The sequence below is a fragment of the Piliocolobus tephrosceles genome, chromosome 7, assembly GCF_002776525.5.
Source record: "Piliocolobus tephrosceles isolate RC106 chromosome 7, ASM277652v3, whole genome shotgun sequence".
NCBI classification, from domain to species: Eukaryota; Metazoa; Chordata; class Mammalia; order Primates; family Cercopithecidae; genus Piliocolobus; species Piliocolobus tephrosceles.
The window spans coordinates 40,579,438-40,607,230 of NC_045440.1; the positions used below are offsets into that span (position 1 = coordinate 40,579,438).

Consider the following 27,793-nt stretch of genomic DNA (forward strand, 5'->3'; position numbering starts at 1 on the left):
GGCCCCGACAGCAGGCAAAGGTGAGAGTCGCCCACGGGCTCTCCTGCCAGGGTGTCCTAGGAGGACGTGTGCTTTGGAATCTCTGAGTGTTCTAAGGATCTAGGGGCCTTTGGAGGAATCCAGCTTGGATTCTCTAATGCCTAACTATATGTTAATGGAATATTTGTGACTACATAGTAAACACAAAAGGCTCTCAATACACAGGTCTCCTGGTATCCGGGTTCAGCCTAGTCCGGAATTGATCACTTCAGAGGCTCCAGGTAGAATCAGATCTTCTGATCAATCCTCAAAAAGCTTTCCCCAGCCATCGGTGCGTGTGTCAGGGGCATCGTGTGGCCACCCATGCGCATCGGCTGGGCCTGTTGGCCAAGTCATTGCTGGGTCTCGGCCATTGGTGTGTGCAATTCACAGCGGGGCAGCTGCTGCAGACACCCAGTCATGTAACTTGTATAGGAAGAACAGCTGGCTAGCATTCCCTGGCAGTCATGATCAGCACCACGACTCAGGCAAAGTTGAGTTCAAAAATGTTTCTAAAACACTTGCTGTGTGCCCAGCACCTGTTTCAGCTTCACTCTGTCACAGGTGTTATTTTTCAGTGGATCAAGAATTGGGTTTATCTGTCCCTCTATCCCATTCTACAGAAGTTTCCCAAGTGGCATAAATAGAAAATATTTTTTGAATATATAATATGCAAAATATCACTAAGAGGGGCTGGGTACAGTGGCTTTTGCCTGCAATCCCAGCACTTTGTGAAGCCATGGCAAGAGGGTCACTTGAGGCCAGGAGTTTGAGACCAGCCCGGGCAACAAAGCAAAACCCTGCTTCTACAAAAGAAAATTTTATAATTAGCTGGATGTGGCAGCATGTGCCTATAGTCCTAGCTACTTGGGAGGCTGAGATGGAGGGTCACTTAAGCCCAGGAGTTTGAAGGTTCAGTGACCTGTGATCACACTGCTGCACTCCAGCCTGGGTGATGGAGTCAGACCTTGTCTCTAAATATATATATATACACACACACACATATACAAACACATATTGCTAAGAGAATGTGTTGTCTTTATATGTAAGTGGAAAACAACTACTATCAGAAGACCATGTGGCTTGACTTAGGGTTGGAGCAGAATGGATGAGCTTTAAATTTCTTTCTAGCTCTAATTTTCTTTGAGTCTAAATCATCCTCACTCTTTTACCTGGTTTGATGTGAGACCCACCATATGGTTTTGTGAGCTGGCTGACTAGGATGAGGTTTATAGCCTGACACTATGGACAGAAATTTTCTCCCGTATATACGAAAGAAGGAATGAACAGAATGCACTGGTCCCTCATTGTCCGTGCCAACAATCTCGTCAAAGCAGAAGCGAAAGTCACTCAGAGAAAGTAAAAAATGTATTTTGAGACTGCAGATGTGTAATGCCAAATAATCAAAGGAAAACCTGTCTGGGCATGGTGGCTCACGCCTGTAATCCCAATACTTCGGGAGGCCAAGGCAGGCAGATCACTTGGGGTCAGGTATTCAAGACCAGCCTGGCCAACATGGTGAAAACTTAGCCTGGTGTGGTGGCGGGCACCTGCAATCCTAGCTATTCAGGAGGCAGAGGCGGGAGAATTGCTTGAACCCAGGAGGTGGAGGCTGCGGTGAGCCAAGATCGTGCCACTGCACCACAGCCTGGGTGACCAAGTGAGACTCTGTCTCAAAAAAAAAAAAGAAAAGAAACATTGGCAGGGCACAGTGGCTCATGCCTGTAATCCCAGCACTTTGGAGGAGGAGGGCATCACAAGGTCAGGAGTTTGAGACCAGCCTGATCAACATGGTGAAAACCCATCTCTACTAAAAATACAAAAATTAGCTTGGCGTGGTGGCATATGCCTGTAATCCCAGCTGCTCGGGAGGCTGAGGCAGGAAAATTACTTGAACCATGGAGGTGGAGGTTGCAGTGAGCCGAGATCATGCCACTGCACTGCAACCTGGGCGACAGAGCAAGACTCCGTCTCAAAATAAATAAATAAATAAATAAATAAATAAATAAATATAAAAGGAAAACTCGACATTTCAACTAAAAACCTAAAGTTGTCCTCACCACCAGATACTCAGTATCACAGAGAAGTAGAAGAATTTTGAATTCCAAGGGGAGCTACATTCACCACCATTGTTTATCAGTCATGTTCCCCCCCAGCCATAGGATTGAAAATAACCTTTACATACTCTTTGGAAGTCCTGAAGCCAGCACTACTTTTTTCAAATGGAGGAACCCAGCAAAAGGCCCTCTTAGGCTGCTATAAAACCCCTTGACCAAAAAACACCTGTTGGCAGAAGAGTAATAGGCCTCGCCTGAGCTACACAGTAAGTTTTCCCAAATGTGCTTTAGTCCTGGCTACTCACTTACCAAAAAGAAGAAAAAGAAAAACAAAAAAAGAGAAAGAAAGAAAAAAAGAAAAGCCTTAGATGGTAATGGTGGCTTCAAGTGACACTACCAAGGTATGAAAGGAAAATAAATCTCAAGACCCCCAAATCACTAAGCCAAAGGGAAAAGCCAAGCTGGGAACTGCATGAGGCAAACCTACCTCCCATTTTATTCCTACATAAGACAGCTACAAAGATAAAAAGCTACATACCTCCCTCACAATTTACCCACAAGGAAACTCCTTGTGGACTTCAAGATCTGTACCCTAAAACAGTTCTGCTGAACTTCACCTTGGCAATGCAAATGGGTGCAGGACAAAGGACAGAACTCAAAGTCATCCCTCTGCTCACCTGAGACAAACACATATCTGATTGCTTCCTCTGCCCTATTGTTTTTGTAAAAATGAAGGTTCAGGCCAGGCATGGTGGCTCATGCCTGTAATCCCAGCACTTCAGGAGGCTGAGGTGGGTGGATAACCTGAGGTCAGGAGTTCAAGACCAGTCTGGCCAACACGGTGAAACCCTGTCTCTACTAAAAATACAAAAATTAGCCGGGTGTGGTGGCAGACGCCTGTAATCCCAGCTACTCAGGAGGCTGAGGCAGGAGAATCACTTAAACCTGGGAAGTGGAGGTTGTAGTAGCCGGGATTACGCCATTGCACTCTAACCTGGGCAACAAGAGTGAAACTCCATCTCGGAAAAAAAAAAGGAGATTCACTGAGCCAACTAAGGCATAAGTGACTCTTCCTCTGCCCTCCTCTCACATGTAAATTGTGTATTCAGTAAAAGGCTGACAAAGACGCAGAAGAATGAAATCTTCTCTTCTCTACCTATGACCTGGAAGCCCCTACTTCCAGTTGTCCTGCCTTTCCAGACCGAACCGGTGCACACTTTACACGCATTGATTGATGTCTCATGTCTCCCTGAAATGTATGAAACCAAGCCGCACCTTGGCCACCTTGGACACTTGTCCTCAGGACCTCTGGAGGCTGCGTCACAGGTGTGTTCTTAACACTGGCAAAATAAACTTTCTAAATTGACAGACCTGTCTCAGTTACTTTTGGGTTGACAAAGGAATGCCTGGGCTGTTTGTTGAAATCCTTTGAAATCTACTGGCCACTGCCTCTGCTCGACAATGTCAGGCCCTGGGGGAAATCAAAGCCTCAGTGAACTCAAAAACCAACAAAGGGGAACTGCTATTCCCAGCTACTCCCTGGCTGCCTGGACTGTCCCAGGCCTGTGATGAAGCAGGGGGAGCCACAGACACTGGGAGAATCCGATGCAAGCCATCGTGAAATAAACCGAGCTGGTCTTGGGGAGTTGGGCAGAGAAGGAGCACTTTGGAGACAGGGCAGCTTTCATTTGCTCCTGAGATTTTGATCTTGGGCTTTATCATTTGATCCGGAGCTTGGAGGCTGGTGTCTTTGAGAACGTTTTAGGTGGAATAAATGGTGGGCAGGATGGAGCTATTCATATCTCAGTACTCACGGTGTCCCTGCCAGTGCTGGAGTCCGACTCTGCCTGCACAGGAAGCACGCATCCAACAGCTCAAGCTGACCATCGTGGATTGATTCTACATCCCAGAATGAGTGTTCTTGCCACAGCAAGTACTGCTAGGAAGTCACCTTTGAGGGAACTCCACCTGACAATGGTATTTGCAGGACCGCTTCCTGGGATTGCAATGCACACACATACACACACACACACACGACCTTTTTTCTGTCGTCAAGCAGCTACAGGAGACCACCATATTATTCCCAATTGGCCGCCAAATGCATCCTTGTTACCACACTTCTTTGAGCTTGAGTTTGTCATTAGTTACCTGGGACCTTGGCATGTTTTCCTCTTCCCTCCCTCCCTTCCTCTCTCCCTCCCTTGTGAGGTTAAGAAAATAAAGATAATAACAGTGAAAATCTAGAGAACCCCACATGCCTCCTGCAGAGTGCTTTAGGAATAAAAGACATTGATGTTCGTTTTTTTCCCCTGTAATTAAAATGTCCTTTAAGGAGGACTGCACGCTTGACTGATGCACCCTGGGCAAAAAGCCAGAGGGCCAAACTGACCTGTGGAGACTTGTGGGGGTGGCACCTAGGGAGGAGATCAGAGGCATTTCTCTACCCCACGGGGTAACGTGGGGCGTGAAAGCCACCTGCTTCCCTCTCCCAGCACCTAACGAATAGTGCTCTGGAAGTAAGGCCCCCTCTGCCCCATCCACAGCCTCAGTTCCTTCCTGGGGGTTCACCGGGGGAGGGAGGAAAGTGGGGGACCCCAGAGGGCCCTCCCAGCTGTCACAGCCACGTGTCCCAAGGCAGCCGATTTTCCTTTTATTGTCTGCTCGTCTTGAGGTGCTCCCATAGCCTATTTGGGGCATTTCTGTATTGTTCTTTTCACCTCCCCCCTTGATCTGCCAGCAGAGGCTTGCTTCTCCAATGAATGCAAACTCCCTAGTCTCCCTTCCCCTGACTCCCTCTCACCTCCAAAACTCTCCAGCCTATCCCAATCACATGCAAAATGCAAACAGACATCTCCCTTCTGGAGTGGATTCTAGCGGATCCTCTAGTTGCCTGAATTACAAAGTTGGTCCGTTGGTTAAAGCATTCCTTCACCGGCTCAGCTTGCTGGAAAGACTTTTAAGAGAGAGAAGAGGAGACAGATCCCAACACAGAAACCCGACCTACCACGGCTTGCTCCTTGCCTTTCCTTGCAGAGGTTTTCTCTCCAGCCCTGGACTCCTGTAGGATCTCAGCTCTGAGCTCCCTGAACAGCTCCGGCCTCCTTTAAGTTTCCAGGCAGGGGGTGGGGTCGGTGGCCCTGGCTGGGCGGGTTTCTGTGTGGCGGGAGGATGCTCAGTGGACAGGGCCATAAGGGAGCTGGGGCGGGCCTGTTTTTATAAAGCAGGGGGAGGAAGTTCACGGTGGAAGCAGCACAGCCCATCCTGGCTTCGGGCCAGGCTGATTATTCACAGCCCTGATGTCATCGAGTCCCAGGAATTTGGAAGTGGGACGGGATCTTAAGATTCATCTTCCTTTAGAATCCTAGTGTCCAAGACTTAAAAGGGACTTTCAGGACCCTGTGATGACAAGAAGTGTTTATAATTCTAAAGGCACCAGGCTGGGACTGGGAGTGGGTGTCTTCTGGAATCTGTGGCTGTAGCTCTGGACATGAGAGGCTGTAGCTCTGGACATGAGAGCTCAGGACATGAGAGGTTAAAAGGACTGGAGGATGCACCAGGATTGGAACACTTTGTGTGGTGGTGGGAGCTTAGGGGGGTAGCCACTGAGAAGGCAGGACTAGCCTCTGGCTCACCTGCGGTGGGAGGTGTCCCCATGGGGATTTGCTCCAGTAGGCGTCTCAAGCCCAGCTCTGTAATTTTAGGGAGAATCTTTCTCTTCCCTGTAAAGTGCGGGGCTGCAGTAGGTGGCCTCTGGGGACTTTCTGACTCCAGCATCCCCTCGAGTGGGCCCAGGGAATATACACAGGGCCTTGAGGCCAACATGCCTGAAATTCGATCAAAGCCATCAGCCCTTAAGCCCACAGAAGCCTTTCAGTGTTTGCTTGTAAAATGCTCCTGGAAATAGACAAGCCATTTCCCTTGCTGACACCTTTTCAGATGACTGAGAAATAAAAGCCCTGTGGTGTAGGGGAAAGTCTTAGGTTTAAATCTGGCTGTGCCAGTAACTGGGGTATGACCTCAGTCAAGGTTTTCAACTACGCTGAGCTCTGGCTTTTGCGTCTGCAGGTCACGTGAAGATCAGAGAGAAGCCATGCATGTCAGGTCCCTGGCACGTCATGGGGCTCAGCAGGAGCATCTATCATCATTGGTTCACGTCTGGCTGAGACCAGACCTTTTAAAAATTAGAGAGAGGTGAAAGAAAGAATGCAGGGAGGGAAGAGAAGTTTGGCAGAGGAAATTGTGGGACGACCGACTATCCAGGAGAGGCCAGATTTCATACATTCTGATCCTAAATATACTCATATGTGTCAAACCATGAGTGCTGAGTTTGAAATTGAAAGGCACCTAACTGCTTTTCACATTGCTTTCAAACTGCTTTTCCGCATTTTTATCAAGCTGCAGTCCCTGCTGATGGTCATTGTAGAAAAGGGGCACTGGGGGTGGGTCGCCTGCTGAGCCCGGGAGGTAGACCTCCTATGAGCGGCAGCAACTGTGGGTCTGTCTGGTGAGCATGGGGCTGCTTTGCTGCAATGTGGTCTAAGACGGTGAGGAGGGAGGCTTTTTTGGGGGGTGGGGCATTGTGGTTCAGCAGGGAGTGCTGGTCATGAGGACTCTCATTTGAACTCTTGAGAGGATGGTTTTCCACTGAATGGTTGCACTTAAATACTGGATCCCGAACCTCTATGGAAAACGACATGGAGATTTCCCAAGTAACTAAAAATAGGACATCCATTTGACCCAGCAATCCCACTACTGAGTATCTATTCAAAAAGAAAAAAAAAGAATTCATTACATCAAAAAGACACCTGCACTCATACATTTATCACACACAATTCATAACAGCACAATTCACAATAGCAAAGGCACAGAATCAACCTAAGTGCCCATCAATGGAGGACTGGATAAAGAAAATGCACATATACACCAAGGAATATGACAAAGCCATAAAAAAACAATAAAGTCTGTCTTTTGGAGCAACATGGATGAAACTGGAGGTCATTATCCTAACTGAAATAACTCAGAAACAGAAAGTGAACAACCACATGCACTCACTTATAAATAGGGGCTAAACAATGGGAGACTGAGAGGAGAGGGTTTGCAGATCATTAGCCGGGGCCCTGAGCTTTGCTGAAATATACCCGAATGATTAAGACCCAGTAATACCCTGCAGCCCTAGAAACTGGGGTATCTGTGTTCCTTCTAAATTGAGCTCGGTTTCCCTTGGACAGATGCTGGGGAAGCCTGAGAATGCAGAAGTAGGAGTGGGATCACTTCGAGGAAAAGAAAAGAATAGAAAAAAGGGAAATAAATCTTGGTGACCTCATATCCTGGGAACATTTTATCAAAGTCCTTCGTTTTCAAAAAAGAAAAATAAATCCAGGCCTAGATAACACAGATACAAAGTGGGCACAGGGAAACTGGATGGGGAATTGCTGCAGGGCTTTTCCCAGCCCGGCTGTTTCTGCGGCAGGCGCCTCCTCTGTGGAATGCATGAGTCATGGAGGTGGCAGGGGCAGAGAATAGGGGCTGCTCGGACCCTTCTCACTGGAGCAGGTGGCAGGATGGGCATTCGAACGAGAGCCATGCTGAGACTCTGCTCAGCTGGGTAAGAAATGATGTGATGTCTCTGGAAACTCAGAGAAAGGAAAAGTGGGCAAGAAACTTATGACAAGGTGGTTTTGGACCAGAAGACGGACATTTTGTGTCTAAACGAAAATTTAATTTTGGTAGTCATCTGGTTTTCCAGAGGATGGGGTAAATGTCATGATGGATCTGAAATCGGTGTTATTGTTGCACGCCTTGTCTGGGTCTCAATCTAGACCAGGAATCCCTGACCCCAGGGCGGTGGACTGGTATCTGTCCATGGCCTGTAAGGAACCAGGCTGCACAGCAGAAGGTGAGTGGCTGGAGAGCCAGTGAAGCTTCATCTGTGTTTACAGCCGCTCCCCCATCGCTCACATTACTGCCTGAGCTGCGCCTCCGGTGAGATCAGCAGTGGCACTAGAGTCTCATAGGAGTGCAAACCCTACTGTGAACTGCACATGTGAGGGATCTAGGTTGTGCACTTTTTTTTTTTTTTTTTGAGATGCAGTCGCGCTCTGTCGCCTGGGCTGGAGTCCAGTGGCCAGATCTCAGCTCACTGCAAGCTCCACCTACCGGGTTTACGCCATTTTCCTGCCTCAGCCTCCGGAGTAGCTGGGACTACAGGCGCCCGCCACCTCGCCCAGCTAGTTGTTTGTATTTTTTAGTAGAGACGGGGTTTCACCATGTTAGCCAGGATGGTCTCGATCTCCTGACCTCGTGATCCGCCCGTCTGGGCCTCCCAAAGTGCTGGGATTACAGGCTTGAGCCACCGCGCCCGGCGGTTGTGCACTTCTTATAAGAATCTAATGCCTGATGATTTGTCACTGTCTTCCATCACCCCCAGATGGGACCATCTAGTTGTAAGAAAACAAGCTCAGGGCTCCCACTAATTCTACATTATGCTGAGTCATACCATTATTTCATTATATTTTACAATGTAATAATAATAGAAATAAATTGCACAATAAATGTAATCCTCTTGAATCACCCGAAACTATCTCCCCTCCCCCGTCCGTGGAAAAACTATCTTCTACAAAACTGGTCCCTGGTGCAAAAAAGGCTGAAGACCACTGATCTAGACTAGACTCCCATGGTGGTAACAGCACCAGTTGTGTGAATTCCACACAAACAATGAGAAACATAAAACAGGACAAGCTGAAGGCATGGGAAGAACTCTTACAAATCTTATTCTTGTTAAGAGCTGTTCACCAAACTGTAGGAGGAGGTCTTTATTCTTGCAACTCTTTGGTAAGTTCGAGATTGTTTCAAAATATTAACTTAAAAATTGGATTATTCTCTTGGAGCAGTAATGTTTTGAATATTTAGCCTGCTGATATGCATTTTTAAATCCCCATACAAGACAATGATAGGTATTCAACATTGTTTTGACTATCTAAAAACTGAAAACAACTTAGATGTCAAAAAATAGGGGCCTAGTAGACTAGGACATGTTAGAATAGTGCAATATTGTGTAACCATTGGGATGACTGGTAACATAATTATACCAACATATCAAAATCAATCATAAAATTGCCTTGCCCAAAAGAAGAAGAAAATAAATTTGTACATGAGCTGTGATATAAATAATGTAGGTCAGGCATTGTGTGTCACGCCCGTAATCCCAGCCCTTTGGGAGGCTGAGGCAGGCAGATCACTTGAGGTCAGGAGTTCGAGACAAGCCTGGCCAACGTGGTGAAACCCCATTTCTACTAAAAATACAAAAATTAGCCAGTCGTGGTGGCGGGCACCTGTAATCCCAGCTACTCAGCTACTCGGGAAGCTGAGGCAAGAGAATCACTTGAACCTGGAAGGTGGAGGCTGCAGTGAGCCAGGATTGTGTGGCAAAAGTGAGACTCCATCTCAAAAAATAATAATAATAATGTAAACACTACATAGATGTATGGACAGAGATTAGAAGAGAAAATTAGGTGTTGGAGTACTGTCATTATTGGTGAATTGTTTTTCAGTTCCTTTAGTGATGCTTCTAAATGGCTTTCATAAAAGTAGACGTACTGGCTCCACACTGGGTGACCAGCCCAACACTCTCTCTCTGGCACTGGAAGGGCCTGGTTGTTCATGGAAGCATGTCAGAAGAATAGGAATTTTCCTTATTCCTTATGATGGAGTATCCATGAGTTTATTCAAATTATTTTTGAACACATCTCATTTTCAATCAATTCTTTTGTGGAGTGAGTTGAGTTTCTTAGGTTGGTTTGCTGATTCTCCAACACAGAACTTCTTTCTCTGCTCCTAAATCTACCTCTTTTGAGCCCCCTAACACATCCCACATCCCCAGCTATCAATCTTCAAATAAACAACGCCCCCCCACCCCAAACCCTGCCCCAAGCTGGTGAATGTGCAGGCTACTGCAATGAGCCTGCGGCTGGAAGTCAGAAAGTTTCCTTTCTCTCCTTTGAGGTCAGTTGCACGACTCTGGGCAAGTCCATTTGCCTTTGCTAAGCTATAGGTTCCTTGCATTTCAGATAAGAGAAGTAAAGTCACAGGATTATTATTTGACTCAAATAGGATACCATGGGAAGGAAAACGCTTTGGGACATGCTATTGGTGACTTAGTAAACTGTCTTATAAACATTTTTTGTAGCTTTGTTCTTTAGCTATATCCATCCTCAGAAGGAAAGAACTTTGCAAGGGAAAGCCTCATACTCTTTTCTCAAAGATGAAGAAAGGAACTTTAAAGAGCTCCTGACTCAAATTTTCTCCAACTGTCTCCTGAGCAACATAGGTCACACATGTGAAAAAGAACCAAGGCTACAAAGTTAAGAATTGGAGAATTCTCTCAGAGCAGTAATTTTTTTGACTATTTAGCTGATATGGTTTGACTCTGTGTCCCCACCCAAATCTCACCTTTAACTGTAATACCCATAATCCCTATGTGTCAAGGGCAGAAGCAGGTGGAGGTAATTGGATCATGGGGGCAGTTTTCCCCAAGCTGTTCTGGTGATAATGAGTGAGTCTCATGAGTTCTAGTGGTTTTATTATCGTCTGGCATTTCCCCTGCTTGTGCTCTTTCTCTCTTCTGCCGCCCTGTGAAGAGGTGCCTTCCTCCATGACTGTAGGTTTCCTGAGGGTCTGCCAGCCATGGGGAACTGAGTCCATTAAACCTCTTTTCTTTATAAATTACCCAGTCTTGGGTATTTCTTTACAGCAGCATGAGAATGGACTAATACATTAGCCCAGTAAAATACATTTTTAAAATTCCCATACAAGATAATGATAGGTCTACAACTTTGTTTTGACTGTCTAAAAACTGAAAAACAATAGTAGTTTAAACAAAAAACAATATCACTGCACTAAGTACAAGATAATAACAGGGGAAACTGCGGAGGGAAGAGAAGGAATAATAATATGGAAACTCTGTGCTTCCTGTTCAATTTTTCTGTAAACCTGAAACTGCTCTAAGGAATGTCTATTAATTTAAAAAATATTGACAAGATGCAGTGGTTAACATCTATAATCCAAGCACTTTGGGAGGCCAAGACAGGAGGATTCGCTTGAGTCTAGAAGTTTGAGACCAGTCTGGGCAACAGAGCAAGACCCTGACTCTGAGAAAATATTTTTTAAAAGTCATTCATGGCTTGAATCTGGGAGGTGGAGGTTACTGTGAGCTGAGATCGTGCCATTGCAGTCCAGCCTGGGCAACAAGAGTGAAACTCCGTCTCAAAAAAAAAAAAAGAAGCCATTCAGGAGGCTGAGGCAGGCAGACCACTTCAGCCCAGGATCCCAGGGCTGCAGTGAGCTATGATCATGCCACTGCAGTACAGCCTGGGCAACAGAGCAAGACCCCAAACTCTAAAAATAAAAAAAAGAAAGTGCTTACAAATGAAAAATATCATCATTTCTGATATTATAAAATCATATCTATATTTATGTATGCATATTATACATAAGAATTTAATTTTATTTGCAGAAATATTTGGTCTGTGAGAACATTCACTGCCATCCGCTTATTTACATATCCAAGCGTATCATAGCTAATGAATATAGGAATTTTATCACAGTCTTATAATTTTAAGGGTGTCTGTGGTCAATCTGTTTGGTAAAATTGAGCTTCTTTATTTAGCTTAATTAATTTTTTTGAGACAGGGCTCACTCTGTTGCCCAGGCTGAAGTGCAGTGGCATGATCTTGGCTCACTGCAACCTCCACCTCCCCGGTTCAAGTGATTCTCTCACCTCAGCCTCCTGAGTAGCTGGGACTACAGGCACTACTTAGCCACGCCTGGCTAATTTTTTTTTTTTTTTTTTTTTTTTGATAGAGACAGGGTTTCACCATGTCGGCCAGGCTGGTCTCGAACTCCTGAACTCAAGTTATCTGCCTGCCTCAGCCTCCTAAAGTGCTGAGATTACAGGCATAAGCAACTGTGCCCAGCCTACTCCCTATTTTTACATGTGCAAACTCTGCAAAGTGGCTGTGCTGAGGCACTTCCAAACGCCACCTGGTTGGTGCTGGAGTTCTGGTTTCTGCTCTATGGGTCCTTCTTCTTCTGGACCTGGTGCCACCAACCCTTGCAGCCTCCTATGGAGGATGGTGCTTGTTTCCTTTCAACTTTCCTGGTCATTTCTTTTCTTGTTTTAAAATAACAACACCAGGTCAGGTGAGGTGGCTCACTCCTGTAATCCCAGCACTTTGGGAGGCCAAGGTGGGAGGATTCCTTGAGCCTAGAAGTTTGAGACCAGCCTGGGCAACATGGCGAGACCCCATCTCTACAACTAATTCAAAAATTAGGTGTGGTGGCACATGCCTGTAGTCCCAGCTACTCAGGAGGCTGAGGTGGAAGGATCCCTTGAGCCTGAAAAGTTGAGGTTGCAGTGAGCTGTGATTGCATCACTGCACTCCAGCCTGGGAGACACAGTGAAAGCCTATCTCTAAAACTACAAAATAAATAAATAAACAAATAAATAACACTGAAAATAACCAAAACCAAGTGAATACGGATAACTCAATTCCTTCTGACCCCAGGGTGACTCCAGAGTCCCAGGCCATGGCTGCGTCTGGGGTGGGCTCCTTTGGGAGAGCGGCCAAAGCCCTACTCACCTCAGTAATGAGATCACTCAGACCTGGGGGCAGGCGCGTTCCAGGAGAGCATGGTGACTTCCGCAGCAGAGGCTCTCGCATCAGTTCTGGTCACCCACGGGAGACTGCATGTGCTCAGGGTGACAGGAACACCACTGTTTACATGGGACCCACCTTCGCCATGGCATCACAGGACTCACCGCCCCGGCCTCCTTCCTGAGTCAAGCATTTTTGTCCAGTGAATACAGCTTTGGTGCAGCTTTCCGTAGCTCCTCTCTCCTCCTCGCCAGGGGAAGTGACGCATATTTTATAGAGCTGTTCTTGTGCTTCATTCTAACTGTCCATTTTTTTCTCCTCTGTGAGGAGTTTGCGCCAATCGAAATGAACTTGAGATCATTTTTCCCCCAGCCTGTCTTTATCTTAGGGGCACAGGGCTTCCTGTCTGATTTTAGTCACCGATTGGATTGATGGGCTTAATCACATTCCAAATGTCTGTTGTCCTATCTCCCTGTGTGCGTAGGACTGGCTCAGTCTGCAGCTTTTATTAGAAATCAACGGAAGCCACCAGAACACAGAGCCCTGAATGAGCACTATGGACCCGAATCATCCGACCTGAACTCCAATGTAGAAGAAAGCCCCTCTGTACGCACCTGCTGCCCTGCCTGTCACCACTCTCACAGCTGTGCCGGGACAATGGCACAGACCCACCCATTCTAAAGTTACCATCTGATATGTGTGGGCTCATACAGAAGGTATGCTATAATGTGAAGACATAAATCAGATGGAAAAACGCATTGATGCCAACTTTTTTTTGAGACAGAGTCTTGCTCTGTCACCCTGGCTGGAGTGCAATGATGTGATCTTGGCTCACTGCAACCTCCGCCTCCCGAGTTCAAACGATTCTCCTGCCTCACCCTCCTGAGTAGCTGGGATTACAGGTGCCCACTACCATGCCCAGCTAATTTTTGTGTTTTTAGTAGAGATGGGGTTTCACCCTATTGGCCAGGCTGGTCTTGAACTCCTGATCTTAGGTGATCCACCCGCCTTGACCTCCCAAAGTGCTGGGGTACAGGCTTGAGCCACTGTGCCCAATGCCAACTTTTTAAAAATGCACACTCCCTCAAAGGGTTAACAGCACAGGAGAGGTTGTTGCTGAAGGTTTGCAAGGCAATTGCTCTGAAATCATATTAGAAACCAAAGCAGTAGGTGTGCTTCCCCAGTAGAGAGTGTTGACAGGGACTTGGGTTTAGAATAAGAAGGGAAGAGTTTCCAGCATGTCAATGGGCACGGTGGTAATGGTTCACGAGGGGTCATTGAGTCTAGGCTGACAGAGGGCAAAGGGCTGAAAGATAGGGAGGAGTGGCGCTGAGAAGCTGTGGAGACTCCAGGAGCAGGAGGCAGGGAGCCGGGAGGGCCATCACACACAACTGTCCCCCTTAACCACAAGGATGTGTTCCAAGATCCCAATGGATGCCTGAATACATGAGTAGTACCAAGCACTATATATACAATGCTCTTCCCTATACATCCATACTTATGATCAAGGTTAATGTGGCCGGGCACGGTGGCTCATGCCTGTAATCCCAGCACTTTGGGAGGCCAAGGTGTGCGGATCACTTGAGGTCAGGAGTTCAAGATCAGCCTGGGCAACATGGTGAAACCCTGGCTCTACTAAAAATAAAAAACTTAGCTGGGTGTGGTGGCGAGTGCTTGTAGTCCCAGCTGCTCGGAAGACTGAGGCATGAGAATAACTTGAATCCAAGAGGCGAAGACTGAAGTGAGCCGAGATGGTGCCATTGCACTCCAGCCTGGGCGACAGAGGGAGACCGTGTCTCAAAAAAAACAAAAAAAAAAAAAAACACACAAAAAAAACATGGTTAATGTATAAATTAGGCATGGCAACAGACTAACAACAACCACCAATAGTAAAATAGAACAATCATATCAAGGTACTATAATAAAAGTTATGTGACTGTGGTCTCTCTATATATACCTCTTTCTCAACTTATTATAGTTCCGAGCCGGGCACGGTGTGGGTCACACCTGTAATCCCAGCACTTTGGGAGGTCAAGGTGAGGGATTGCTTGAAGCCAGGAGTTCAAGATCAGCCTGGGCAACATAGTGAGACTGACCTCATCTTTACAAAAAAATGCAGAAAATTAGCCAGGCATGATGGTTTGTGCCTGTGGTCCAGCTACTTGGGAGGCTGAGGTAAGACGATCTCTGCAGCCCAGGAGGTCAAGGCTGCAGTGAGTGCTATACCACAGGTAGTTACCCTGTGGAAAGTGAAACCACAGATAAGCCAGGGGGGCCGCTCTAACATGGAGCAGAGAAGGAAGCAGCAGTGAGGAAATGAAAGTATTCTGAGTCATCAAGGAAGGTGACAGTGATTCCTGATTCTGCATGGCGTGGCCTTCCAAGTCATCATACCACCACCACGATACCTCAAGGATGGTAAGGATTTGGAGAGAAGAGGGAGAGAGGAAGGAGAATCGAACAAGGAGAAGCAAGAGAATTCCCTAAGAGCCTGCCTTGCAGACCCCAGGTGGGCCTAAGGACCAACTTTGTAAGTGCATCGCCTTTCACAAAACTCCTTCATGCACACCACCACATCTGCTCTTCACAAGTGTCATATCCTGAGAAACGGATAGAGATGGTGTCATACCCAATGCACAGAACAGGAAACCAAGGCCCAGAGAGGTCAGGTGACTTGCCTATGGTCACAGGTTTGCTCATCGGTACAAAAGGGAAACCAACAAGGCCAACCACAGTGGAATCTGGGTTCCAGGCAGGGCGCCATGCACAGAGACACTCCATGCCTTTGGGCCACCTGTCAGCCTCCTAGAAGGCAGCTCAAGTGAGGACGAAGTTTGTTGATGTTTTGTCTGCTGTGCTGCACGCAGAGCCCACACCAGAGGAGAAACACCGACGACAGCGTGCTGGCCAGGAGGGATTGTGGTGGCAGTTGCATGTCCTGTGGCTTCCTGGAGCTCAGGCCGCCCCTACAGATGCTGCGGCTGGTCCCCAAGGCAGAGGGGGCAAGTGGGGCTTCTGTCTCCGCAGAACATTCCTGAGACTTTGCATGATATTTCCTCCTGCTTGCTCACTCATAATGGGAACAGAGACCCCTTCCTGAGTCCCACAACTGCCCCTTGTCTCCTCCGGGGCCTTCTGTGCCCATGTCCCAGTCAGGAGCCCCCGGCTGAGCACAGAAAACATTGGTCTCAGTGGCTGCAGCCTCCTAGCCGGAGGGCAGGCGCCAATCCGGAAAGCTGCAGCTGCGGTGGCACTTTGCCCTCACAGCAGCCTCCACCCTGCGGGGCCAGGACAGGTGGCCCATTTTCCATCCCCACAGATGCCAAAGGCATCCCCTGGCCAGAGTCTTTAAGTTGTCCCTGCAGATGTTGGCAGCCTCCTGGCCTGCGCTCAGCCACTAGGATGTCAGAGCAGCAGGAGGTTGTGCTCCAGAAGGGCAGAGCTGTCCTGGCTGTGCCACAGGGCCAGGAGGGGAAGCCCTTTTCCAGCTGAACGAGGCTGGAGGAGGCCAGTGGGGGAACAGGCCCACACGTGGAACACATCTACTCAAAGGCCCTGGCATCCCTCACTAACATCAACATGATCCAGAGGTCAAACCACACCCGAGACCATCTGCCGTGAGCCACTGAGCAAGCCACTTCGCTTCTTGGACCGAGTTTCCTCATCTGTAAAATGGGAATGTGAGCGGGGCACAGTGGCTCCTGCCTATGACCCCAGGACTTTGAGAGGCTGAAGCAGAGGGATCACTTGAGCTCAGGAGTTTGAGACCCGCCTGAGCAACACAGTGAGATCTCATCTCTACAAAACATTTTAGAAAATTAGCCTGGCTTGGTGTGTGCCTGTGCTAACAGTGACTTGAGAGGCTGAGGGTGAGGTGGGAGGACTGTTTGCTTGAGTCCAGGAGGTTGAGGCTGCAGTGAGCCATGTTCATGTGACTGCACTCCAGGCTGGGTGACAGAGCAAGACCCTGTCTCTTAAATAAATAAATAAAACAAAATTAAATAAAATGGGAATGCACCTGACACTATCTACCCTAAAGGGGGTTTAGAGGATCAAAGGAGATTTTGTGCAACATTGCTATAATCAAGCATACATTAAATTATTATTCCCTAATAAGTAACTTTGTAAAGTGCACAGACCAGAAAGGAGGATCGGGAGCGGAGAAGGTAGGAAGGAATGCGGCTACCTCTGCAGCTCCGCCTGGGAGCCCAGCTGCATGGGATGTTGTTCAGGCTGCCCTGGGGTCCTCCAGTTGTGCTAGCGGAAGCCCTGGGGGTTTAGGGGGTCAACAGTGCAGCGAAGAAAGCACCCAATGGCTGAACGGCACCATTTTCCTGAAGCACTCCTGTCTCCCCTAAAAAGGAAGTGGTGCCTGACTGCCAAATTCCTATAAACAATTCAAGGTAAAGGAATAAACAAAAATACATCTGAAGTGCTCCTATCCGGCAGCCAGGAGTTGGACAAAAAGTCAGACTCAAGTGTTTATTAATATATTAAGTCACCTACCCTCCCAAGCTGAAAGGAGAATATGTTTCAGTGGATGGCCCAAACTTCCTCAATTGTGACAGAAGACATCAAAGGACCATGGCTCCCCTGTTGGTGTGTGCTGGCATGCCCACTGCAGAGAACGTTTTAGGAACCCAGGAACCTGCATTCTTATTTCCTGGTGGTTTCAGGTCCCTGGGAGAGGCTGTGTTCCTGAGAGTGACTGCCATTAGCAAATGCATGTCTCTGTGATTCTGTGTGGCTCTCTTGTGCCCCCGACAAGATTATCCAGCATGCAGGGGAGGCCTCTGGGGTCTTGCCTCTTGCTGTAACCAACAGTGACCACTGGCACTCCTGTTGTCAAGGTTTCAAACATTTCACCACCATCGGTTCCCTGGACCTGACTATAATTTTAAAAACAGGCCAGGTGTGGTGACTCCCAGCTACAATCCCAGAGCTTTGGGAGGCCAAGGTGGGAGGATTGCTTGAAGCCAGGAGTTTCAGACCAGCTTGGGCAACATAGCAAGACCCCATCTCTACAAAAAAAAAAAAAAAAGTTTAAAAACTAGCCAGGCATGGTGGCACACACCTGTAGTCTCAGCTACTCAGGAAGCTGAGGTAGGAGGATTGCTTGAGCCCGGAAGATTGAGGCTGCATTGAGCTATGATTGCTCCACTGCACTCCAGCCTGGGCGACAGAGCAAGACCACGTCTCTTGAAGAAAAAGGGTAGGGAGAGGTGCAGTGGCTCACTCCTGTAATCCCAGCACTTTGAGAGAGTGAGGCAGGAGAATTGCTTGAGCTCAACAGTTTGAGGCCAGCCTGGGCAACATAGGGAGATCCCATCTCTAAAAAAAAAAAAAAAAAGTCTCAGCCAGTTTAATGTCATCATCACTTCCTAAGAAGCTGATTTGATCATTTGTCAAAATCTGACATTTATAAAATCTGACTGTATAACACTTCCTTGGACAGAACTTCTGCCAGGTTTCCCTGCTGTTCTCCTGCCCCCAGAGTCTTCTCTCTGGTTCTGGGACGTCCTGGAAGCTGTCCTCAGGAGCACTGTGCCAGGAGGGGAATCTGTCCTCACGGAGCTTTTCCTGATCCAGAGAGGCTGCTTCACATCACAGTTTCACTCTGTCTACTTATTAGGACCCAGGAAGCCTCGCTTCCATCAAACAGAACCTATGCCTCTAATTCAAGGCACAGGAGGGGCCTTCACTCCCCTAGGAATGAGAAGGACAAAGATGAAAACACGCATATGATTATGTGCTCAGCCTTCTCCTCCTCAGCGCTGGGTTCTGCTAGGCCAGGTAGTGTGCTGCAGAAGCTAGTGACATTTGTTCTCGGCCCTCAGAACAAATGTCTCAGAAGTCTAGGGAAAGGAGACAAGGAAGTACTAGAGCTGGCGGGTGGAAACACTTTCCTGGGAAGGGCCGGGTGGTGAATAGTGTAGGCTTTACAGGCCGCATGGTCTCTGTCGTAACTATACAATTGTGCCCTTGCAGTGTGAAAACAGCCAGGGACCCTATGCAATGAGTGTGGCTGTGTTCTATGAAACACATTTCATTTTATAAAAAATAAAATGTTATTTCTAGGCCAGACACAGTGGCTCATGCCTGTAATCCCAGCATTTTGGGAGGCTGAGGCAGGTGGATCACTTGAGGTCAGAAGTTGGAGACCAGCCTGGCCAACATGGTGAAACCCCATCTCTACTAAAAATGCAAAAATTAGCCAGGAGTGCTGTCGTGCGCCTGTAATCCCAGCTATGCAGGAGGCTGAGGGAGGAGAATCACTTAAACCCGGGAGGCAGAGGTTACAGTTAGCTGAGATCGTGCCACTGCACTCCAGCCTGGGTGACAGAGTGAGGTTATTTACAAAATCGGGTGGTGATTTGGATTTGGTCCGTAGGCTGTTGTTTGCCACCTTACACTAGAGAGGAGACACACAGGACAGAAGCAGCTCAAAGGAGGGACTGGTCGCTTTTACTGAGCAGGGGGTTAGAATGGGACAGGCTTCGTAGGACAGGCATTGCTGTGCAGACCTGAATAAGGGAAGTAAGCATTTGCCAAGCAGGCTGGGGCGAGGAGCACTGCTGGAAAGGGGGGCATAGGTGGGGGCCCAAGCCCTGCAGCATGGCATCGTGGCGGCCATGGCAGTCTCAGCCCATCAGTGTGGCTGGAGTCGGGGGAGGTGAAAGCCAGAGATTAGGCTAGACAGGGAGGCGGGGCCAGCTCTGAGAGGCACTGTGAGCCATGCTAAGGGCTTTGGTCTTATCCTCAGGGCAGGGAGAATAGGAACTAACAGAGCCTCTGGGTTTCATCGCTGTTCCAGATAGTTTACATAAACGATTAATGATCTCATTCATTCTCACAAAATTCGATGAGGTGGGTGTTACACATCCCATTTTGCAACAGCAACACTAGCTCAACGTTCACTGCTTCTCCTAAGTGGCAGAGTCCGGTCCAACCCGGATCCTCCAGGAGCTGGACCCCTGCTCTCTCCACAGTGCAGCCTCCAACGGAGCCTGAGACCCAGGACGCTTTTCCTCCCTCATCCTATTGCCAGGAACCAACCCCTCCTCACCCCACCAGCAGGAAGGGTTCAGAGAATGCCACAATTTCCCAGAGTTGGATCCTGGAACCTGGGGTGGTACAGGGTGGGGACCTCAAGGCGTTGGCCACTCACCCCGGGAAGCTGCCTGGGGATGCAAAAGCCTGGCTCCCTTGGGGAGAAGGGAGTGGAGTGTTTGTCTGCTCTGCTCCCTTCATCCTGTCTGAGACCCACCCGGAGCCCACCCAAGGGGTCATGGCTCCGCAGCTCTGTGACTGAGGTCACCAAGCGAGAGGAATTCCAGAGATTCCTGCTGAGGCGTCAGCCCCAGCTCATCTCCTCTCTGCACCCAGTTTACTCGGTTGCTTAGTTGCAGAACATTTTGGTTCTTTTCATTTCACTCTCTGAAAATTGGAGCCATTTGCAAGAACAGGTCCCTTTTCCTCTGTCATATGCACCAGGCATTTGGGGAATCCTCACCGAATATCTGTTGAGTTAAACAATTAATACTGAAGTGCATCATTTGTACAAATGCCTTTTATTTACTCCTTCACATTTACTCCACACCAAGCAAGATCTTCTGCCACCATTTTACAGAGATTTGTCCTTAAAGAAGTCTGGTTCAGCCAAGTGCGGTGGCTCATGCCTGTAATCCAGGCATTTTGGGAGGCCGAAGTGGGTGGATCACCTGAGGTTAGGAGTGTGAGACCAGCCTGGCCAATATGGTGAAACCCTGTCTTTACTAAAAATACAAAATTAGCCAGGCATGGTGGCAGGTGCCTGTAATCCCAGCTACTCGGGAGGCTGAGGCAGGAGAATAGCTTGAGCCCAGAAGGTGGGTGTTGCAGTGAGCTGAGATAGCACCACTGCACTCCAGCCTGGGTGACAGACTGAGACTGTCTCTCTCTTTCTCTCTCTCTCTCTCTCTCTCTATACACACACACACACACACACACACACACACACACACACACACATATATAAAATAAAAAAAAAAGCAAAGAAATCTGGCTCCTTGCAACTCAAAGTGTGGACTCGGGACCAGCAGCAACTGGGAGCTTGTGAGAAATGCAGATTCCCGGGCTTCACCCCAGACCTGTTGAACTAGAAGCTTTATTACAAAAAGATCCTCCAGTGTTTCACCTGCACATTAAGATCTGAGAAACAATGGAGACGTGACTTTGCACTTGTACCCCGAAACAATCACTAACCCCAATTCCATTCCTTTGATAACTTCTAAAGTCATATTCTTTATATATTCAGAATCAAGTTACATTCCGAGTTCAGAAAACATCATGAGCCCCTACAAATTTCCTCTTCCAAATTCTTCCCCTTGAGTGTACTTGCCCCATCTCTGCTTTTGGCAACAATAATAGTTTTAAGTAATTAAGAAGGAAGTGAGAGTAGAAAAATGTTGAAATGACACATTTGAGGGTGACAGCCGAACACCTCGTCTCTGAAATTGCCACTCTGCGTAGGGTGTGTACATCCTGTGCCCTGTTAATTCATTCCTTTGCCTTTAGCCATCTAAAGAGAAGATAAGGTGGTTTTTCCAAGGTCACACACATAGCAGCAGGGATGGGGAGGGGAGAGGGACACGTAAGCCCAGAGGATGCCCTGGTTGTGCCAATGTCCCTGGAAAGACAGGAGAAACCCATGTGCCAGGCCAGTGCCCTCCCTTGCCGTGGCAGGCAGGGTTTCTACATTTCTGGCTGCAACAGCTGCTTCTTCATGGCCACTGCCTGTGGTGAAAGGAAGAATGCCAGCTTCCACATCAGACACCTGTTTTAAATCTTAGTTCCACAATTTACCAGTAGTGTGGCCTTCAGCGAGACACATGCTCTCTGAGCCTGTTCTGACAGGGACAATATTCACTTTGCAGAATAGCTCTGATGACTAAAGAAAGCATGTCAGCTGGGCCTGCAGTGTTTAGCTTGTATTAGATGTTATTTCTCAGAGAGGTGCCCCTAGTCATCTCCCAACCACATGTTGTGCACATTGCCACCTCGTTCCACAACCTTCACCGACACTCTGCTACCTGTGGGAAAATGTGCAGACTCTAGAACTCAAGGCCTCCCCGATCTGGTCCCCATCTCACCCTTCTAGCCTACTGCTATCCTACTTCTCCATTAAATGAAGGTGTGCTAACAAATCTGATTTTCTTATTTCTAATTTACATAATATTATTTCTTCTAGAAATATATAGACAAGTCCAATGGCGCAGGAATCCCCAACCTCCGGGCCATGGACTGGTACCGGTCCATGGCCTGTTAGGAACCGGGCCACATAGCAGGAGGTGAGTGGCAGGCCAGCTAGCATTGCCACCTGAGCTCTGCTTCCTGTTGGATCAGCAGCAGCATTAGATTCCCACAGGAGTGTGAGCCCTATTGTGAACTGCGCCTGCGAGGGATCTGGGTTGTGTGTGTGCTCCTTATCAGAATCTAATGCCTGATGAGCTGTCACTGTCTCCCATCACCCCCAGACGGGACTGTCTAGTTGCAGGAAAACAAGTGCAGGGCTCCCACTGATTCTACACATTATGCTGAGTCGTATCATTATTTCATTATATATTACAATGTAATAATAATAGAAATAAAGTGCATAATAAATGTAATCCTCTTATATCTTCCTGAAACCATGCCCCACAACCCTGGTTCATAGAAAAATTGTCTTCTACAAAACCAGTCCCTGGTGCCAAAAAGGTTGGGGAATTCTTCAACGGACTGTTAAGAGTGCTGGTTGAGACTGGGCTCAGTAGCTCACACCTGTAATCCTTTGGGAGGCTGAGGTGGGCGGATCGCTTGAAGTCAGGAGTTCAAGACCAGCCTGGTCAAGATGGTGGAACCCCATCTCTACTAAAAATACAAAAATTAGCCGGGCATGGTGGCACATGCCTGTAGTCCCAGCTACTGGGGAGGCTGAGGCAGGAGAATCGCATGAACTCGAGAGGTAGAGGTTGCAGTGAGCAGAGATCACGTCACTGCACTTCAGCCTGGGCAACAGAGTGAAACTCCGTCTCAAAAAAAAAAAAAAAAAGTGCTGGTTGATTGTAGGACTTAAGCCACTTAATTGATGACTTCTCTTATGCCTGCTAGGGAATTTTGGTGTTTTTCTTCATGGACAAATAATATTCCTTATTTCCAAATAGCCATACCTCCTTTTTCTATTAAAATAATCCTAAGGTTATTCTTGGTAAAAGTGTATTTATTTATTTATTTATTTTATTTTATTTTATTTTATTTTGAGACGGAGTCTCGCTCTGTCGCCTGGGCTGGAGTCCAGTGGCCAGATCTCAGCTCACTGCAAGCTCCGCCTCCGGGTTTACACCATTCTCCTGCCTCAGCCTCCTGAGTAGCTGGGACTACAGGCGCCCGCCACCTTGCCTGGCTAGCTTTTTGTATTTTTTAGTAGAGACGGGGTTTCACCGTGTTAGCCAGGATGGTCTCGATCTCCTGACCTCGTGACCCACCCGTCTCGGCCTCCCAAAGTGCTGGGATTACAGGCTTGAGCCACCGCACCCGGCCTGGTAAAAGTGTATTTAAAGTTTAACCCAAGTTCCATTTAAACAACTACGTCAAAGTGAAGTTGGCCTCTCCCACTATTAATAAATCTTCTCACTATTTTGCAACACAGATGACTTCATTCTGTTAACTGTTAACGAGTTGTTCATTTAATTATGGGATTTTAAACTGATAAGAATTGGGTGTATAGTTCCAGTTAATTATTTATGCTGACGATGTAACTTTTTGTCTTCGCTCACTTTATTACTTTGTTATTTTCTTTTGTTGTTGTTGTTTTTTGTTTTGTTTTCTTGAGATAGAGTCTCATTCTGTTGCCCAGGCCGGAGTGCAGTGGCGCAATCTCAGCTCACTGCAACCTCCGCCTCCCAGGTTCAAGCAATTCTCCTGCCTCAGCCTCGTGAGTAGCTGGGATTACAGGCTCATGCCACCATGCCCGGCTAACTTTTGTATTTTTAGTAGAGATGGGGTATCACCATATTGGTCAGGCTGGTCCCGAACTCCTGACCTCAGGTGATCCCCCCACCTCGGCCTCCTAAACTGTTGAGATTACAGGTGTGAGTCACCGCACCCGGCCTACTTTGTTATTTTCATACAGCACTGTTTCTTTTTTTCCTTTTTAAAAATTTACACACAGGTAGTGTGCCTACATCTTGATAAGTTTTGAGGGAGGCACATCCACCCATGAGCGTGAAAACTCAGCCATCTGCTTATGAGCTACGAAAGGATTATGTAGCACTTCTTCTAGATTCCCAGTGTTGTTCATGTCAATGACTGAATACGAATATTTTGGGAAATGTTAAACACAATTTAATTAGACTTGGGAAAGGACTAGGGTGAATTCAGAGTAATCACATGTCCCCAAAACTACCCCTAGTAAATTAGTTTCTTGGACTGAGCTATAATTTGATCATCGAAACCTTTTAGCATTCTTACCGTGTTCTGACTCATGTCCTTTAGAAGTTCCAATAAAATGCATCATATTATGAATTACAGATTTTTCATTGAGGAGAGAGAGGGGTGGTGTATGAGCACTTTATGGACCATTTTATTAATTGTCAAATTCTCCTTTGGACTATTTAACCATGGAGACCTTCATTAACATTGTAGTCTAAGCAAGTGAATGTAGCCTGCTGATTTAAATTTAAAGTCTGCGCTTTTCCTAACAGTTTTTTATTTTTTTCTTTTGTGAGATGGAGTCTCACTCTGTCACTCAGGCTGGAGTGCAGTGGTGCGATCTGTGCTCGCTGCAAATTCCGCCTCCCAGGTTCAAGCAATTAACCTGCCTCAGCCTTCCAAGTAGCTGGGATTACAGGTACATGCCACCATGCCAGGCTAACTTTTGTATTTTTACTAGAGACGGGGTTTCACCATGCTGGTCAGGCTGGTCTCGAACTCCTAACCTCATGATCCACCCGCCTTGGCCTCTCAAAGTGCTGAGATTACAGGTGTGAGCCACTGCACCTGGCCTTCTTAACAGTTTTATAACTACACTTGTACTGACTCTTCTATTCAACCAAGGCTTTGCTGATATGGTGGGTAAATAAGCTGAGGTTATAGGAGAATATCATTTCTAGAAGAGGTTCTCAGAGAGATATTAGCACCACACATTTAATGTTAAGCCATTACTTGTAGTTCTCTGGTAAAAAAATTCTTTGTCTGTATTTAGGACAAAGCATGGTGAGATATCTACTTCTCGTCAGGGTCTCAACTTATGTGTTCTCTAATATTAAAATCATTTTTGTAATATCACCTACTTACAAACCTAAATGTAATAATTTATTTAGTCAAGAATTATCAACACATACTAAAACCATCAGGTGAAAGGTTATGGTAAACAGAATATTTTCATGGCACTAAATAATTATGCACAGATTCATTGCCAGTTGCAAAGAGAAAACGTAGTTTTATGATGGAGAGATCTGGCAGTCACCACTTTAATAAGGCAATCAAAATTAGCCTCACAGATAGTGGAACAACCTCACCCAATGTGCCTCCTTATGTGATGCAAAAAGTACACCCTATCATTCATGAACTCTTTCTTGTCCACAATGTTTAATCTGAGTCTATTCAAGGTGATAAACGTAACTTCCAGGTCCCTGGAAGCAGAGGGGATAGAGAAAAACTTTAAAAAGCCATCAAGAGATCAATTACACAAATCTAGGCAACTTCAACCTGTGTAACATTCCACAAGACAACTGTCCCAGACTTACCGCAAATTCAAGGTCAACCAGATGCAGTGGCACACACCTGTAACCCTAGCACTTTGGGAGGCCAAGGCAGGAGGGCCACTTGAAGCCGGGAGTTCAAAACCAGCCTGGGCAACATAGTGAGACCCCGTCTCTACAAAAAAATGTTTAAAAATTAAATGGATAGGGCACGGTGGCATGTGCCTGTGGTCCCAGCTACTCAGGAGGCTGAAGTGCTCCGGAGGATCACTTGAGCCTGGGAATTCAAAGTGCAGTGAGCTGTGATCGCACCACTGTACTCTAGCCTGGGTGGCACAGCAAGAACCTGTCTCTAAAAAAGAAGAAAAAAAAATTAAAGTTATGGAGGGGAAAAAGAAAAGGGCTGGGTGTTTCAGGGCTAGGCTAAAAAAGAGATGATGGAAGAACACACAACTAGCGCTTGCAAACAATGAAAACTACGAAAGACATTCCTGGGATCATTTCAGAAATTGGAATACGGTTTGCATGTAGATGATCTTATGGAAATATGATTTGTTCTCATAGGTCTGATAATAGTACTGTACTTACATAGGAGATTATTCTTAGAAGATTAACACTGGAGGCTGGGAGCTGTGGCCAACACCTGTAATGCCAGCACTTTAAGAAGCCAAGGTGGGCAGATCACCCAAGGTCAGGAGTTTGAGAGCAGCCTGGCCAACATGGTAAAACCCCATCTCTACTAAAAATACAAAAATTAGCCGGGGGTGGTGGCTGGTGCCTGTAATCCCAGCTACCTGGGAGGCTGAGACAGAAGAATCGCTTGAATTTGGGAGGTGGAGGTTGCAGTGAGCCGAGACTGCGCCACTGCAGTCTAGCCTGGGTGATGAGAACGAAACTCTGTCTCAAAAAAAAAAAAAAAAAGCCGGGTGAGGTGGTGGTGCCTGTAGTGCCAGGTTTTTGGGAAGCTGAGGCAGGAGCATCGCTTGAACCCAAGAAGGGGAGGTTGCAGTGAGTCAAGATCATATCACTACACTCTAGCCTGGGTCACAGAATGAGACTCCATCTCGAAAAAAAAAAAGAATATTCACACTGTAATATTTAGGGACGACCTGTCATTCATAATAATGTCTACAGCTTATTTTCAAATGGCATAGCAAAATCTAAACATACATTTTCTATTTATCTATCTATCTATCTCTCATCTGTCTACCTAAGAGACAGGTTGAGAGAGAGAGAATGCACAAATATGATAATATGTCAGCAATTGTTTAATTTGGGTGGAAGGTATATAGATTTTCATTGTACCATTCTTTCAACTTTTCTGTGTTGGAACCCCTCCCCTTCAAAAATAGAAAAATAATTTTAGCTTCATTTTTACTGCAGCTGGAGTTATCCATGATTTAGTTGAAACTTAACTTCACTTTGTAAATCTTAAACATACTATACATTGGTGAGTACTGGTTTAAGTGAATAGTATGAATTCAGTTACTAGGCTAGAATGAAATTTACCATTCTGAGGATAGCTTAGTTAAACCCTCAGATATCACTTGATTTTTAAAAATCACTGCTGATTTCCAGGTGACACAGTCGAACAAGATATGGTGAACTGCCTTATGGTGTGCTTGCTGCCAGGACCCTTTAGCTTTTGTTGAACGAGGGGCCTTTATGATCAGTGTGCTGATGCTCCCGTGCATAGTTCTGCTCTATGCCTCTGGGCCTATAAAAGCCCGTCTGTGGGTTTCCATTGCCTGGCTCTCATATAAGCTAAGTTAACTCGGGAAGCTTTTGTGTCCTGTGTCTGTATTATTATTACTTTTTGAGGCAGAGTCTCACTCTGTTGCCCAAGCTGGAGTGCAGTGGTGTGATCTTGGCTCACTGCAACCTACGTCTCCGGGGTTCAAGTGTTTCTCTGCCTCAGCCTCCTGAGTAGCTGGGACTACAGGCACCCGCCATCACGCCTGGCTAATTTTTGTATTTTTAGTGGAGACAGGGTTTCATCACGTTAGCCAGGCTGGTCTCAAACTCTTGACCTCAAGTGATCCGCACACCTTGGCCTCCCAAAGTGCTGGGATTACAGGTCTGAGCCTCCATGCCCAGCCTGTGTCATTATTAAAGCATAAAATCCAGTAGTTTACGTAAATGTAAATCCAATTTACAAGTATTATAGGACACATTAGTAATTTAAACATTGTTTATACTTAACAATTAGCCTTCTCATATAGTGTAATAGCTATTGCTGCTGTAGATACTAACCTTCCTTTAGAGGCTTAACAAGATAATAAAAGTAATAGGGTTAGTAATTCAGGGAGGTGGGAGGATTTGTGGTAAATTAATTAGATTAATTAAA

General features: G+C 46.8%; 1 protein-coding gene and 1 non-coding gene across 3 annotated transcripts in view; both read right to left on the reverse strand.

The window, feature by feature from the left end:
* PLAT (plasminogen activator, tissue type) overlaps nt 1-12,981 on the reverse strand; it is a 39,935-nt gene extending 26,954 nt beyond the window's left edge. The window contains exon 1 of one of the 2 annotated variants that reach the window (XM_023214462.1): nt 12,713-12,981. The gene's annotated coding sequence lies outside the window, so the exon portion shown is untranslated. Of the gene's footprint in view, nt 1-5,079; nt 5,298-12,712 lie in introns of those variants that run through there. The other variant, XM_023214461.2, reaches the window with a different exon arrangement.
* Nucleotides 12,982-23,905: 10,924 nt separating this feature from the next.
* Nucleotides 23,906-24,007, reverse strand: LOC111544217. The gene has a single exon (XR_002732077.1). It is a non-coding gene; the product is annotated as a small nucleolar RNA U13 (small nucleolar RNA).
* Nucleotides 24,008-27,793: the final 3,786 nt, after the last annotated feature.